Raw genomic sequence first — 15,598 nt, 5'->3', positions numbered from 1 at the left:
ATGCGCTCAACTCTACCAGTCCCTTTTTGGGACATCTACTACAGAAAGTACTAATTTATACAACTCTAGAATCAAAGAATACAAGTTACATGTGTAACTGCCCAAAACTGTGCATGCGTCGAACGCCTGTGTGTGAGTGCGACTCGATAGAAGTATATTTTTCGACCGTGCGCATACGCTTGTGTAAGAAAACGAAGTATACTTTCGGCTTAGTGTGTCTGTATTACACTCGAGAGCCAATGATACAGACACAATATAACGGGACAGAAGCAGGAAGACAAACAAAGATAATGATAAATCATTGCTCCACCACTGCTGATCAAATACAGTTTATTTAGATTCGAGGTTAACTGTATTAATGCAGACAATTATATATATATACTGAAAAGCAAAACCTTTTTTTTTCATACAATCACTCTTGTTTTCCCAGAAACTCTTCACACTCCACCAAACATACAGCATAGAAATAATGAGCCAATCAAACCGGTCAGAGCATAACATGTTAAACAAGTAAATGTACATATCAGAATCATTCATCATCCTCTACACTGTAAAAAATAAGTTACCTGTTTGCCTTAAAGTTTTGAGTTAATTGAAATTAAAAATTTGAGTTAATGCAATGAACATTTTTGAGAATCGACAATCTTAAGTGTTTGTCAATATTTAAATATGTGTGTTTTATTTGTGAATAGGCCTGTCGCGATAGTCAATAAATCAATTAATCGCACTATAAAAAAAAATGAGCTCGATCATTTTTCCGGCTGCGATAATTTCCATTTGCATGCTTGTTTGTCTCTCTCGTTGACTGCGTGCGCGCCTCGTTTGGGGAGAAGTTTAAACTCGACGCACAGACCGGGCGCCGGTGTTATGAGACGGACGTCATGCTCGGCCAGATTCTCCTGGAGCTCGTGGCTCTTCGGTTTTGGAGCTGCATGCAGTTACAAAATTTTACGTGCACATCTCCAAGCGAAATGGGGTCTCGTGCACTCCGCGTTGATGTTATTTTTGCCGTGTGCACCCTCGTGCTCGTGCGGACGCGCAGACCGGGGACACACTGCAAGCGTGCCGTGAGCGTCTCGGCTGCGTGGCATGTCCGTTTTTATTACGGCTCCCATGTTAACCGGTTAGAGCTTGCATACTGCCTGCGTCACACGTGCGGTCCGAGCCGCGCAGAAAACGCGTGCATGCTTCAAATAAAAGAGACGCCTATTTTTCACGCGACCCGCGAGCGTGTTGGAAGCGTTTCTAGGCAAAATAGAATAGGAAAAGATGTTTATATGCCATTTTGACACGAATACATATTAATAAATGACATTTTCATGTTTGAAAGTCTGTATGTTCACATAAATGTAGATATAGGCCTAATTGTAATAATAAAAAACATGATTATCGTTTTTGAAATATTAAACCTGTCAATACAGAACGAAATATTGTGTAGCCTATTTTGCCATCAATACCATATGTATGGTCAATAGGCTACTGCCGACGTTGTCTTTGCTGTATCACTAGGCAATATATTTATATTTAACATGAAGTATAGGGCTTCCCTGTACATCAATAGCAGCAGCAGCGCCGCGTCAGACACGCTTCTGGTGTGCAAAGAAGCAGAAAACGCCAGGCAGCCGCCCCGCGGCTGACACACAACAGAAACGCCACGCTTGCAGTTTCACGAGTTCACACTTACATATAATTATATAGAGTAATATAAATGCGTATTTGGCATGCTGTCCAGGGGGAGGGATTCAAGCTCGAACTTGGCCCGAACCCAGAGTACCCCCCCCTTCGTGTAAGTGGTTAGAGCTAAAAGAGCAAAATGTGGAGAAGGGGTGGAGGAGGGATGCTGATAAACTGTCAACAGAATGGAGGTAAGACTGCTGTGTATATGTATGCACCTCTCGTTGATTAGCTGAGTGCTCTCCACCTGTGTCAATTATCTGAAAGCCCTCCTCCCGAATCTTTGTTAATTAACATCGTGTGTCTCTGGCCTAACGAGGCTTAAAGCCTAGTTCACACTGCCCGATTTTTGCCCTGATTTTGAGTCGCCGACAGGTTTTGTGAAATCGCCGACAAATGCCCGAGATCACAGGCAAATCGGTGCTCGTGCACGCGAGTGACAATCACGCAGTGTGAATAATCAAAGACGCGATCAGAGAGAATCGCCGACGAGTCGCCGACGCCGGTGAGATATTTGGCATGCTAAATATCTGGACCTGTCTGCGATTCAAACTCCTGCTGTGTGAACTGCGTTCTGACTGAAAATTACACCGACAGCCAATGGGAGAGTGAGATACAGGGCAGCAGGACGTTCAGGGAGGAGTTATAGAGCATAATTTCACTATTTTAATAGATATATTTACAATTCTATCAAACAGAAACAAAGGCCAAACATTTGCACATCCAGCCACAGCAGCAGCACATTAAATAATTATTTATTTACCTCAAACTGTCTTTGCAGAACACAATCCTGGCTCCCTCTGTCTCTCCAACAATTTCTTCCTCCATAATCTTTTTTCTTTTTCTCCACAAATCAGCGCACATACAATTTGAAGCAAACTTTGTGCAGTTTATCATTTTAAATAACAATTCCAAGTCTCGCGCGAGAACTCCGGTCTGATGCACGTGTGATCTCGCGTTGTTTACTCGGCACATCGCACGTGTGTTTGGGAAACGTAGTTTGCACACCGGAGAGCGAGAGAGTTGTCGGCGATTCTTCCTCTTGTTCAGTCATACAGTGTGAACTCCTCTGTCGTCAAACCATCGTGCAGTGTGAACACAGCAGTGACTGAATAATAACCCAGATAGTCATGCAGTGTGAATAGAGCAGTGACCCGACGAGTTTGAAAATCGTGCAGTCTGAACTAGGCTTAAGCTACACTGAAGTTGGCAGTTTGATAAATGCAAGTTAATTCTTCAGTTCAATCTTTGTGTGCTAAAGCCACACAAGGTCCTGTAGAGATAGTAATACACAACCTCCTCTTTTTTTTGCCAAATAAATGAAAAGCGTGTCATCAATGTCTTCTCTCTTTCTGTAATCTCACCGAGCTTCCCTCAGAGATGGTCAAGTTGTTTAAGCATGATCACAAGAAAAAGAACTTTTTTTAATGCTGTAAACTGCTGATAATTAAGTTATATATCATAGGCTGAAGTACATTTCTGGAGTGTTAACGATTAAAAGGAAAAAACAAAAACAAGATCTGTACAGAACCAAAATTATGCTCCTCATCTGTTGCAGTTTCCATCCATTTTATTTATTGTTTTTGGTCTTTTGTTCATTTTATTGTAAGGATTTATTTATTAATTATTTCTTGATTAATTATTTATTTCTTGATATTTTAAATGTTTTCCGTTTTCAGTGTTAAATAGTCTTTAGAAATAAAAGTTTATTGATCTTTAAAAAAAATGTACCTGCATTATTATGCCATTATCATTATTTTAGAGGAAAATGGTCTCAGAACGACAATATTATCGTTTATCGCAATAATTTCTTGGCCAAATTATCGTCCAGCAAAATTTGATATCGTGACAGGCCTATTTGTGAAGACGCAGTGAAACATGCATTTTTCATGATTTATCACGTTTTATGTGGTTCAGAATCAATAATATTTTGAGCTTCTATTTATTAAACCAATCTCCTTCATTGTATCAACTCAAATTTTTAATGTCATTAAACTCAATTTTAAGGCAACCAGGTTACTTACTTTTTTAAGTTAAACCAACAATATTTTTTTTACAGTGTAACATTAATTATTATTATTCAATTGTGAGAATTATTATAACCAATGAAAAAATTAAGCTCAAGCTATAACATTACCCATTATACACAACTAGCGAAAATCAGCATTTTATCCAGCAGTGAAGTATAACATCTCATCAGGCGTCACTTTAGGCCCCCTTTCCCCGCTGAATGTGCGATAACAAATAAAAAGATGTTTGATTAGACCGTGAGTAACACGAGATGAAGAAAGGCTGAAGATGAACTCATCATGACCCTCATAGAGCTTCCCGACGCCTCTGAGCACCTTACAGGAGCGGAGCAGGTCCAAAGAAAGGCCATCCCATGTGTTCAGGAGAAACTCTTCCTTATCGATGAACACAACCCGCTTGAAGGAGAGAGGAAAGAGAGGATGTTTGTTTTATTTGAGACCATCTAAACATCAGAGATATTACATAAAGTAATGGGTATAAGAAATAATTCCAGAACAACACCATTTTTCATTATATTAAACACCAGCTTGAAAACAATGGGTCAGACGTGACAACCCAGTGTTTGGGTAGTTTTTGTGTTACTCAGATCCTGGGTCAGACGTGACAACCCAGTGTTTGGGTAGTTTTTGTGTTACTCAGATCCTGGGTCAGACGTGACAACCCAGTGTTTGGGTAGTTTTTGTGTTACTCAGATCCTGGGTCAGACGTGACAACCCAGTGCTTGGGTAGTTTTTGTGTTACTCAGATCCTGGGTCAGACGTGACAACCCAGTGTTTGGGTAGTTTTTGTGTTACTCAGATCCTGGATCAGACGTAACAACCCAGTGTTTGGGTAGTTTAGTGTTATTCAGATCCTGGGTCAGATGTAACAACCCAGTGTTTGGGTAGTTTTTGTGTTACTCAGATCCTGGGTCAGACGTAACAACCCAGTGTTTGGGTAGTTTTAATGTTACTCAGATCCTGGGTCAGACGTAACAACCCAGTGTTTGGGTAGTTTTTGTGTTACTCAGATCCTGGGTCAGACATAATAACCCAGTGTTTGGGTAGTTTTTGTGTTACTCAGATCCTGGGTCAGACGTGACAACCCAGTGTTTGGGTAGTTTTTGTGTTACTCAGATCCTGGGTCAGACGTGACAACCCAGTGTTTGGGTAGTTTTTGTGTTACTCAGATCCTGGGTCAGACGTGACAACCCAGTGTTTGGGTAGTTTCTGTGTTACTCAGATCCTGGGTCAGACGTAACGACCCAGTGTTTGGGTAGTTTTTGTGTTACTCAGATCCTGGGTCAGACATAATAACCCAGTGTTTGGGTAGTTTTTGTGTTACTCAGATCCTGGGTCAGACGTAACAACCCAGTGTTTGAGTAGTTTTTGTGTTACTCAGATCCTGGGTCAGACGTAACAACCCAGTGTTTGGGTAGTTTTTGTGTTACTCAGATCCTGGATCAGACGTAACAACCCAGTGTTTGGGTAGTTTTTGTGTTATTCAGATCCTGGGTCAGATGTAACAACCCAGTGTTTGGGTAGTTTTTGTGTTACTCAGATCCTGGGTCAGACGTAACAACCCAGTGTTTGGGTAGTTTTAATGTTACTCAGATCCTGGGTCAGACGTAACAACCCAGTGTTTGGGTAGTTTTAGTGTTACTCAGATCCTGGGTCAGACGTAACAACCCAGTGTTTGGGTAGTTTTTGTGTTACTCAGATCCTGGGTCAGACATAATAACCCAGTGTTTGGGTAGTTTTTGTGTTACTCAGATCCTGGGTCAGACGTGACAACCCAGTGTTTGGGTAGTTTTTGTGTTACTCAGATCCTGGGTCAGACGTGACAACCCAGTGTTTGGGTAGTTTTTGTGTTACTCAGATCCTGGGTCAGACGTGACAACCCAGTGTTTGGGTAGTTTCTGTGTTACTCAGATCCTGGGTCAGACGTAACGACCCAGTGTTTGGGTAGTTTTTGTGTTACTCAGATCCTGGGTCAGACATAATAACCCAGTGTTTGGGTAGTTTTTGTGTTACTCAGATCCTGGGTCAGACGTAACAACCCAGTGTTTGAGTAGTTTTTGTGTTACTCAGATCCTGGGTCAGACGTAACAACCCAGAGTTTGGGTAGTTTTTGTGTTACTCAGATCCTGGGTCAGACGTAACAACCCAGTGTTTGGGTAGTTTTTGTGTTACTCAGATCCTGGGTCAGACGTAACAACCCAGTGTTTGGGTAGTTTTTGTGTTACTCAGATCCTGGGTCAGACGTAACAACCCAGTGTTTGGGTAGTTTTAGTGTTACTCAGATCCTGGGTCAGACGTGACAACCCAGTGTTTGGGTAGTTTTTGTGTTACTCAGATCCTGGGTCAGACGTGACAACCCAGTGTTTGGGTAGTTTTTGTGTTACTCAGATCCTGGGTCAGACGTGACAACCCAGTGTTTGGGTAGTTTTTGTGTTACTCAGATCCTGGGTCAGACGTGACAACCCAGTGCTTGGGTAGTTTTTGTGTTACTCAGATCCTGGGTCAGACGTGACAACCCAGTGTTTGGGTAGTTTTTGTGTTACTCAGATCCTGGATCAGACGTAACAACCCAGTGTTTGGGTAGTTTAGTGTTATTCAGATCCTGGGTCAGATGTAACAACCCAGTGTTTGGGTAGTTTTTGTGTTACTCAGATCCTGGGTCAGACGTAACAACCCAGTGTTTGGGTAGTTTTAATGTTACTCAGATCCTGGGTCAGACGTAACAACCCAGTGTTTGGGTAGTTTTAGTGTTACTCAGATCCTGGGTCAGACGTAACAACCCAGTGTTTGGGTAGTTTTTGTGTTACTCAGATCCTGGGTCAGACATAATAACCCAGTGTTTGGGTAGTTTTTGTGTTACTCAGATCCTGGGTCAGACGTGACAACCCAGTGTTTGGGTAGTTTTTGTGTTACTCAGATCCTGGGTCAGACGTGACAACCCAGTGTTTGGGTAGTTTTTGTGTTACTCAGATCCTGGGTCAGACGTGACGACCCAGTGTTTGGGTAGTTTCTGTGTTACTCAGATCCTGGGTCAGACGTAACGACCCAGTGTTTGGGTAGTTTTTGTGTTACTCAGATCCTGGGTCAGACGTAATAACCCAGTGTTTGGGTAGTTTTTGTGTTACTCAGATCCTGGGTCAGACGTAACAACCCAGTGTTTGAGTAGTTTTTGTGTTACTCAGATCCTGGGTCAGACGTAACAACCCAGTGTTTGGGTAGTTTTTGTGTTACTCAGATCCTGGGTCAGACGTAACAACCCAGTGTTTGGGTAGTTTTTGTGTTACTCAGATCCTGGGTCAGACGTAACAACCCAGTGTTTGGGTAGTTTTTGTGTTACTCAGATCCTGGGTCAGACGTAACAACCCAGAGTTTGGGTAGTTTTTGTGTTACTCAGATCCTGGGTCAGACGTAACAACCCAGAGTTTGGGTAGTTTTTGTGTTACTCAGATCCTGGGTCAGACGTAACAACCCAGTGTTTGGGTAGTTTTTGTGTTACTCAGATCCTGGGTCAGACGTAACAACCCAGTGTTTGGGTAGTTTTTGTGTTACTCAGATCCTGGGTCAGACGTAACAACCCAGTGTTTGGGTAGTTTTTGTGTTACTCAGATCCTGGGTCAGACGTAACAACCCAGTGTTTGGGTAGTTTTTGTGTTACTCAGATCCTGGGTCAGACGTAACAACCCAGAGTTTGGGTAGTTTTTGTGTTACTCAGATCCTGGGTCAGACGTAACAACCCAGAGTTTGGGTAGTTTTTGTGTTACTCAGATCCTGGGTCAGACGTAACAACCCAGTGTTTGGGTAGTTTTTGTGTTACTCAGATCCTGGGTCAGACGTAACAACCCAGTGTTTGGGTAGTTTTTGTGTTACTCAGATCCTGGGTCAGACGTGACAACCCAGTGTTTGGGTAGTTTTAGTGTTACTCAGATCCTGGGTCAGACGTGACAACCCAGTGTTTGGGTAGTTTTTGTGTTACTCAGATCCTGGGTCAGACGTGACAACCCAGTGTTTGGGTAGTTTTTGTGTTACTCAGATCCTGGGTCAGACGTGACAACCCAGTGTTTGGGTAGTTTTTGTGTTACTCAGATCCTGGGTCAGACGTGACAACCCAGTGTTTGGGTAGTTTCTGTGTTACTCAGATCCTGGGTCAGACGTAACGACCCAGTGTTTGGGTAGTTTTTGTGTTACTCAGATCCTGGGTCAGACGTAACAACCCAGTGTTTGGGTAGTTTTTGTGTTACTCAGATCCTGGGTCAGACGTAACAACCCAGTGTTTGGGTAGTTTTTGTGTTACTCAGATCCTGGGTCAGACGTAACAACCCAGTGTTTGAGTAGTTTTTGTGTTACTCAGATCCTGGGTCAGACGTAACAACCCAGTGTTTGGGTAGTTTTTGTGTTACTCAGATCCTGGGTCAGACGTAACAACCCAGTGTTTGGGTAGTTTTTGTGTTACTCAGATCCTGGGTCAGACGTAACAACCCAGTGTTTGGGTAGTTTTTGTGTTACTCAGATCCTGGGTCAGTCGTAACAACCCAGTGTTTGGGTAGTTTTTGTGTTACTCAGATCCTGGGTCAGACGTAACAACCCAGTGTTTGGGTAGTTTTGGTGTTACTCAGATCCTCGGTCAGACGTGACAACCCAGTGTTTGGGTAGTTTTTGTGTTACTCAGATCCTCGGTCAGATGTGACAACCCAGTGTTTGGGTAGTTTTTGTGTTACTCAGATCCTTGGTCAGATGTGACAGCTCAGTGTTTGGGTAGTTTTTGTGTTACTCAGATCCTGGGTCAGATGTGACAGCTCAGTGTTTGGGTAGTTTTTGTGTTACTCAGATCCTGGGTCAGATGTGACAGCTCAGTGTTTGGGTAGTTTTTGTGTACCTATTTTTGTCTGTATGGAATGACTATGTATGATACACGTCAAAGTGCAACACTAAATTATAAAACAGTATACATATTTTTTTCTTTACCTTCCTGAAGTTTCAAATTAAGTTTCTTTGCGAGATCATGGTGCTGGATGTTGCACAGCACTTGTACTGCAACATCCCCGGCTTTCTCACTGTACTGCTTTACCATGAGATCCGCCACATCCTGGCGATCAGCCTTCTCAAACTTTGATTGAGGAATACGATCGATGTCTGATCCTACGCCATTCCACAGGTGCCAGATGAACTTCTTTAATTCTGCATTAATAAGCTCCTCAAGAGCTTCCATAATCAGTTTTTTACCAGTGTCCATTTTCTGTTACTAGAAGAAAAAGGACAAAACAGTCTTGATTCCAGATACACATAACAAAATATAGCACAACAATTCAGTGTTTGCGCGGGGGCGGTGGTGTTGATTACATGTAGCGTGAAATTTCGGACATGATTGCGTGATCCATAGTGTATTTCATAACAGCGCAAGATGAGCAGGTTAAAAAGGTTATCATTTTTTAATTTTTTTTTGGAAAATGTCCGATGGTTAGTCTGGATCAGACTTTATTCCTCCAGATCATCAGAGTCTCTGAAGCTCTTCCTCTGAAACTGGATTGATTTGGACCTTCAAACGTTAGCTCCCATTGAAGTCCATTATGAGGAGAAAAATCCTGGAATATTTTCCTCAAAAAACTTAATTTTTATTTAAACTGAAGAAAGAAAGACATGAACATCTTGGATGAGATGTGGGTGAGTAAATTATAATTTTTTCATTTGAAGTTTACTAATCCTTTAAAGGGGCGGTGAAATCCTGTTAAATGCTGTTAAAGACTTGGATTCCCATCCTAAACATAGACAAAGTTTCAAAAACTAATGTTGGACGTTTGATGGAGTATTTCTGTGTTAAAAATACTCCTTCCGGTTTCTCACAAGTTTCGGAGAGTTTTTTCGAGTATGGCTCGGTTTGACGTTAATAGATCGGAAGGTCCTTGTATGGGCTGTACGGGCTCTTCTCCCGGTAGGGTGCGCGCGCGCGTGCGTGACCAGAGCGAGAGAGGAAATGCACGCTGTAAACACGCGCTCAGGTGCAGATCCAGTCGTCCGTGAACACTTATGACGCGCCGCGCTCCACTTTATTCCTATGGGTGACGTCAAGCGACTTCAACGCTTCAGCACAGCATTCGGGAAGGCAGCGCTGCATTTGAACCAATTTGAACACAGAAATGACGGGAAGCTTCACAACATTGCGGATCTCCACGGTCAATGTTGTCACAGGACTTCACCAAATCATACCAAAGAAGTGTGTTTTTGACGGAGCGGTCCCAGCGATAAAGGTTCGGTCCTGCTTTGGAAGCAGCCGGTGAGTAAAACTGCTTCTAATGTCTGTGCTGTTGGCTATCGTCGCGTGAGGAAACATCAGAAAACGACACAATCGCGTGCTTCGTCATTCAAATGCGCTAACAGTTACTCTGTTGTTCTCTGTATAACGCACTAGTCTGACGTGCAAAACCGTTTTGCTTGCTACTGCTAAGCTTTAGTCGCATACAATAGTCCATAAACCGAATCATGTCCTCATAAACTGCGAGTAAAGACACACAAATGTTGACAGGCCACTAAATACAGTCCATACCACAGAGACGGACGTCCTGATGTTGCTCCTGTTCAATTTATTTCAGCCTCAGATTTGATTCTGGATCATATCTATTAGCTGAGATAGCGATGGGCTTCTCCACGCTTGAGGACGTCACCGCTTTGCGCATTCGTCATTCTTTAGCTCCGCCCACACGATACGCCTCCAGCCGCTCGTTTTTTTCCGGAAAGACTCGGTACAGCCCATATTACTTTTATAAATATAATAAAACTAAAGACTTTTCGGAGATATGAAGGATGCAATACTACTCTATAGGTACTCAAGATTGACATGAGATTGACTGAAACTGAGTGTTTCACCCCCCCTTTAAGAAAGAAGACACATATTTAAAATATGGAGACTATACGAATAACAAATATGAGTGACATGAATAGGATTTAGATTTTAAAGTGTAAAAGACTCATTGTTGTAGACTAGTAATATTCCAATAGACCGTATTCACAGCAGCACCATCATTGACTTTAGACAGGAATGAAAGCGAGGCTGTGAGGGAGAGACATTCATCTCTTCAGTGGGTTGTGCTGTTATTTAATGTGTTTTTGGGTTGTTCTTCTGATGAAACACTGCAAAAATATCTTCAATAGACAAAAAACTCTAGACAACACGAGCTGTGGAAAATTACAAGTGATCTAGGAGCTTTTTTATGCCATTAAGGTCTATACGCTGCAGGGCTTTTTTCTTCTGAAAGTGTTCAGAAGAACTCTTTCTCCCAAAATCTTTCTAAGTAACTAAAGTAAAATATAAAATAAAAAAGAGTACTAATGTACTAATATTTTGCTAAAGGGAATTATATAGGCTACTGACATCTCTTGTTGAACACAGCTGTGTGTAGTGTCTGCATTTCCTTGTACTTTGTTTGGGAGCTTTGCTTTCTCTTAAGGTTTTTCCAGAAATACTACATTTTTTTTGTTCTTTTTTTGTCTTGCCCACACTTGATTGTGCAAGCTTTTCAAAATATCTGCTTCCCATAACGCTTTAACACTTTTTATCTGTTTACAAACTGTAAATATTCAGCATTGATTGTACATCCAGATCATCTCATCATTTTCTTTTAACTATTCCAAAAAAAGAACTGGTTATGGCCATTCAGCTTTTGGCTTTGCTGCCCCAAATGAGTGAAATGTGCAACACAATACTTGGGAGTGTTTTTTTTTTTTTTTTTTTTTTACAGCATGTGAATGTATTAAATGAATGCATATGTGTGTGTACAGCACAATATGTTTTTCAGAAGATCTAATTCTCCTGCCAGGCAGTTGTTGTAAAATAAAAACTTGTTCTTAAGTAGCTTGTCTGGTTAAATAAAAGCATTATGTCACCTACTTAAACAACAAATTGTAGTGTAAAGGATTAGGTGTAAAGTTAAAATAGCAATTTTCTCACAATTTACAAATAATTGGAAACATTTGGGATATTGTAGGTACTCAACTGAACAAAATATATAACACTGGCCTAGTGGTTTTTGGATATTATACTGCAAAAATACTACATATAGTGCACCTTTAAACTGATTTGAAAAATTGAGTTCAAATTTGTAAAACTTTAAAAAAAGTTAAATTTACTTCATTATTTTGAGTTAAATCATGTAAAAAGTAAGTCAGCATCTAATAAAACTGGGAAAGGCTGAAACTGCAGAAAATATATTTAAATGAGCATATACAATGAGACTTATTATAAAATAATTAACAGTGCTATTGGTATTGCTATTGTGTCGGTTCTGAAAATGTGTCAATACCAGCATTTCCCTCTAGCATTATGAGCGCTGTTGAGCGGATTCTCAAACCCCTCTGATTGGTCATTGTGTTCATGCGCTCAACATATGTGCGATTGGCTATCAACGCTTCAAAAACATGTTATAAACAGACATCTTTGACGCTCTTCACTGAGCACTTACACAGATAGACATCGCAGGCCTTTCTTTGTAAACTGTTAAAACACACTTTGTAATTATATTATATTCTCAACAGAACGGACTTACGATGAAGAAATGAAAAGCGTTGCAGCTGTGGACTTCCTAAACTATAGGTTGCTTAATAATTAAACTTCATGACACTTATCATCTGTACAACTGCTTTAGTTAAAATGTTACTGTAACTAAAATTGAAATGACTTTGAAACACTAACGCTGCTGTTTATTAATAACGCAGAATCACAGCCATCAGGGTCTAAATAGAGCTGACTTGACTTACCTTTATGGCAGTAGCGGCTCCTGACTACAGATTTAGATGAGGTCGTTCTGCTACCTTATGACTAACTGCTTGTAAGTTTTACATCCTTGTTAAACTCATTGGCAGAAGTCTACTGTACTTACGTAATTCAGCCTCAGGGAACTTGACAAGTTCCAAGTAAGACACACATGCTGTTTTTACATGTTTTATTGGGGCTTTCCATAGGCGTAATGGTTTTTATACAGTACAAACCATATTTTCTATCATTCTAACCGTATGTTTCTATTTTTACAGACGTCAAATGTTCGCGATGCTAACGTTTCCAAGCCAACATCATTATAGTAGCCTATAGTCTATTGGTTACCGTTTTACAGATTCTATATGATACATCAATTCAATGTTTGAGTGGTAGATAATAACCATACATTACCACGCCTCCTCCTCCTTCAGCTCACGCCAACGAGCAAACGCTGGCCAATGTTGATCCTCGTCCTGCTTTTAATCCAATAATTTTCTTGTTTCCTCTTTTTGCTTTTTCTCCAACAAAACCCTTGCTCTCTTATTTTTCTGTGCTGCTTCGGACATGACTATAACATCCGACAAACAAACGGTAGTTGGGCTCCACGTCCGAATGTAAGGAAGTGTTGGTGGAAGTGACGCATATGCCGTAAGGCAGTCGAATTTTGTAGTTATTCTTTGTTCTCGGGTTACTACACGAAACCTGAAGTTTAAAAGTACGATTAAAAACGATACAGACCCCGTCAAGCAATGGCAGACGTGTTATTCAACCTATTGTAAGTCGACGTATCATCACAAGAGTCTTGAAAATATATTATGAAGGTTGAAAAGTTAACTGGTGCTGATTTAACTCTAATATACAGAAGATGAAAGACTAAGTTTTGTTTATTAGTTATTTCCTTGTACTGAACTTCTTTAGGTTCTGAATGACAGTGGGTGATATTTCAGTCAGCGGTCTGACTCCTCGAACTTCTGTGGAAAAAGAAGAGGTGTTTTCTTTCAACAGAAGCAGGACAAACAAGTTTTAACGTCACTCTTCATTCAGCCCAGGTTGCATTTTTACTGTTACCGAAAGAGAAGTTTCCAATGAATATCCGTCCAGTTTCTAAGGATTGTCACTGCTTTAAAGCCGCACTTGGCAACTTTTGCTCTCGGGGTCCCCCTACAGTTTGGAAAAAATAATGTCCTCAACTACTGTTGTAAGCTCTGTCATCCTACATCAGGGGATGCCATCGCGCGTGCATTTGTTGACATGACAGCCCTGATAGCCCTGAACTAGTGATGCGCGGGTCGTCTCATAACCCGCGGACCCCGTATGTCTATTTAATGGTCGCGGGTGTGCGGCGGGTTGTAAAAATATATCCAGTGGTGCGGGGCGGGCCAAATAACTTCATAAAAGCGTCCCGCGGGTCGGTGCAGCACTAACAGTTCCCCTGAACACTGAGGAGGAGTTCTTCTGGCGTCGCGTGTGAAATGTCTTCATCCCAGGTAACGTTACAGTCAGTGGCATATGTTTCAGCATGTCATATGAGTATAATTTCATGGGATTTATTTTTTTCAAACGCCAAATAATCACGATGCTCACGTTTACAAGCCTGCGTCATTATAGTAGTCTATTGGTTAGCGTTTTACAGAATCTATATGATCCTTCAGTTCAGTGTTTGAGTGGTCGGTTATCACCGTAACAAGCAGGACCGCATCGGTCGGGCACGCCTCCTTCAGCTCACGCCGACGAGCAAACCCTGGTCACATGTTGATCCTCATCCTGCCTTTAATCACAGCACTCTTTCGTTTCCTCTTATTGCTTTCCTCCAACAAAACCTTTTCTTTCTTATTTGTCTCTGCTGCTTCGGACATGACTATATTATACGACGAACAAAGTTGGGCTCGCACGTCCGAATGTAAGGAAGTGTGGGTGTTGGTGGAAGTGACGTATATGCCGTAAAGCAGTCAAATTTTGTAGTTCTTTTTGTTCTCGGGTTACTACACGAAACTCGAAGTTTGAAAGTACGATTAAAAACGATACAGACCCCATCAGGCTATGGCAGACGTGTCATTCAACCTATTGTAAGTCGATGTCACAAGAATCTTAAAAATTATATTATAAGGGGCAAAACAATTTAATTTAGCTTTGCTAAGAGAAGTGTTGATGAAATTATTACTTTACACATTGCAAAGTAAATATGTGTTTGCTCTGAAGACGGCATGTTTGAAAATGTGTTGTTTTGCACTTTTTAAATGTGTCATGTAAAATGTGGATTTTAAAGTTTGAGTTTGCATACTGTTTATCGTCGTGACATTATGACAGTTTAGAGGTTATTGTATAATTTACTGTTTGAAAAGGTTTACATTATCAAGATTACGTAATCCGAACTGTGAGTGAAAGTATTTTGAGAACTAAGTCCTAACACTTGCACAACTCACAATAGCATCAAACAATATTTAAGTTAAATTCCTTGCAATATTAATAAGATGTAAACACTTGTTGACAGTAAAACAGAGCTATAAGTATGCAATAATCAGAAACAGCCAAATCAAAAGTGCACTACTAACGTTAATCCTGATTTAGGTCCAAACTGAAAGTGAAAACCTTGCTTTAGATTAAAATCCAGTATTGAAACATCAGTTTTTATTGATAATTTGAGTACTGTAAAACAAAGAAAAACCATTGAAACAACAAGAACGACAAGAATTTGACCAACAATGTTAAAATATAGAACAAACAAAACATCCACCTATATCATTTGATGAAACCAAAATTACTGAAAGTCATTTTTATCTTCATACTAAATGGTTTTGGACAGCCTAAATCGTTGACCAAAACACAGCGAGGTTTTGACTCTGTTCTATTCCGTCCACATCTTTTGATTGATAATGATATGCATCCTCAAGATCAGTCTTAAATCTGTGCTGTGTTCTGTTAATGCGAGAACACAACTTCACAAAACATTTGTAGTGTGCCTGCCATCCAATAATTAAAAACTCTGTGCTTTTTGATTTTTAATATGAAACAAAGCTGTTTAAAATATATTTTCCACTTCGTTCACTTCAGTTTTTGACTCCGCTCTTCTGAAAGAGAGTCGTGCTCCCTCTACTGGCACAGAGAGTCATCATAATCTCACTGAGTCTCAGAGAAGCTGTGCTTTAAAGGG

Source organism: Pseudorasbora parva, chromosome 4 (genome assembly GCF_024679245.1).
Source record: "Pseudorasbora parva isolate DD20220531a chromosome 4, ASM2467924v1, whole genome shotgun sequence".
Classification (NCBI taxonomy): domain Eukaryota; kingdom Metazoa; phylum Chordata; class Actinopteri; order Cypriniformes; family Gobionidae; genus Pseudorasbora; species Pseudorasbora parva.
The sequence above is the reverse complement of the archived record's forward strand: the minus strand, read 5'-3'. Positions refer to the sequence as shown.